The sequence below is a fragment of the Zea mays genome, chromosome 10 (assembly GCF_902167145.1).
Source record: "Zea mays cultivar B73 chromosome 10, Zm-B73-REFERENCE-NAM-5.0, whole genome shotgun sequence".
Taxonomy (NCBI): domain Eukaryota; kingdom Viridiplantae; phylum Streptophyta; class Magnoliopsida; order Poales; family Poaceae; genus Zea; species Zea mays.
The window spans coordinates 14,218,740-14,221,119 of NC_050105.1; positions in this window are offsets into that span (position 1 = coordinate 14,218,740).

Genomic DNA, 2,380 nt, shown 5'->3' on the forward strand with positions numbered 1-2,380 from the left:
CTAGCAAGGACGAAGACTGCTGCTACACCGGAGAGGGGAGGGGAGGCTTCACGCCTCTGAGGTAGCGACGCAGCATGGGGGGAGGAGGGATGGGGAGGTACTGGATGTTGCCTATGGAAGGGGATTGTGGGGGAGTGGGGTGAGGATGGTAGGGGCAGCCGTGGAGGATCCCTGGATTGACGCTTTCCATTGATGGAGCGCGAGCGAGGGAGGATGTCGGAGGCGGGAACATGATCCACATGGTGCACGGGTCTGGACGACTACATTGAAGCCTTATAGAGTAGTACAGAGTAGAGATAGAGATAATGGTATAGTCTCATGCATTTATGTGTAGGCCCCCATTTCAAACCACACTTATAACACAATCCTTTAGCTTTGCGGTAAGCCATTAGGGCTAAGGCTTTGCTTACATATGTGTTGCCTTTACTGATTTCCTTTGATCGACGTGTGATTTTTTCAATGAGAGCAGTGTTCTGAGCTGGAATGATTGCTGAAGAAGGAGCAACTGCCACCTGACGAGATGTATTCTTAGCTGTAACATTATCAATTACCCGGCCTGATGAAGGTGGGTATTTGGAGACCAGTAATTCCTCCTATAACAAGGCAAGGGAGACAACAGTATCTAGGTCGAGAGGTCTATGTAAAAACATTGTAGCTTCAATTGCAGGTTGTAAACCATCTATGAATCTATTTACAATAGCTATTATAATAAAATGTGGGCCATGAGCTAAAATTTGATGCATCAACGTTCAAAATGATCAATATACTTAGTAATTGTATCAGTTTGTTGGATATAAAAAAATTGTCATATCAATTGATTGTGTTGGTCCCACTCAAAACGAGCACAGACAACAGAGCAAAATTCTTGCCAAGGGGTATGTCTGAGGACTGTCTCCATAGATTGGAGCTAGAAAGCTACAAACCCTTTAAAGTGCATTGATGCTATTTTCACTCAAAGTTCCCTAGGAGTGGCAAAAACATCAAAGTATGATTCACATTTGGCTTTCCACATCTTAGGGTGATGACCATCATATTGAGGAAAATTGAGTTGAGGTAAGGATGCATCTAGATGAGGAGGATGAGTGTAGGGTAACTAAAGTGTCTGATACGACACATTAAGACTTGTAGATTGGAAGATGGGATGACGATTGGTACCTGTGACCGAAGGTGGAATCAGGGTAGTGACAATCCCAAATCCAGAACTACTGTGTGATGGATTAAGCTGTTGAGCACCCAATCCCATAGGTGAGGACCGCACTTGAGGTTGTAGAGACTGAACTCCCAGCATAGCTTGGTCTTGAGACATATGGTTGAGCACCAACGATGCAGATGGAAGAGACACTCGGGCAGCCACCAGATCATCCACCTTTCCATAGAGTAGACCCAATTCATCCCTGATCTGAGTAACGTCAGCTTTGATCTAGAGCTTCCATATTGACAAGTCCCGAACTGATGCAGCGTTTTGGTCCAACGCGAACTTGATGGATTCACATTGCTATTGCAGAGAGTAGAGAAGCAGAGACAGATCGGCTATGCTCTTCTCCATCGCTTTGGCTTGTTGTTGACCCCACGTCTTGTACTGCGATCGCAGCACATACGGCGGCGGATCCGCCAGGATTGCGGTGACAATCCGATACCAGATTGTAAGAACATAGGTATGGATCGGGGTTGAGAGCTGCTCCCGGCACTCGATCTCCTCTCACGAAGCACTAGGATTCAAGGGTATCGTGGTGTTACATGGCGAGTCCACCGCCAGCCAGATGCAACCGGTCCCGAGTTCCTCCCCTCGTCCCCCTTCATCGTTATTCCTTACATAAAATAAAACTCCTTCTATCCACTCTGGACACCCCACACTACGATGTGGCCCACTGCGGCCCATAGACTCGACTATTGGGCCTCCTCAAGCGAGTTGTCTTTCCCGCCACCGAGTCTTCATCAGCAATCCCCTTCTTGATCCTCACATTGTGGGCGACCACTCCTTCGCTGGTAACGAGTCTCATTTGGTGGTGGGGTTGTTGGTCTCCATCCTTTGGGCAATACTCGGCGAGACAGCACGTGCGACTCTGCCGCTGAAACCCTCTCCCCGTTCTCCGCCGCCGACGCGCTCCTGCCCCAGCTCGGCAAGGACACGTGCGACTCTGTCCTCATTGTAGTTGTGGAACTCAGATCATGGCCATGTGCTTCAAGGGTAGCCTAAAGAAGTTACATACATATATGTTCTTCAAGCCTGCAAGGGGTAGCCCAAGACAACAACGTACATACCACATTAAAGCAACACTATCACACTTGCAAAAAAGGGAAAAGAAAGAAAGTCCTCCTGGTTACAAACTGGTAACAACAAAATTGTTCCTACCACTGGCCCTGCCAACAAATCGATACT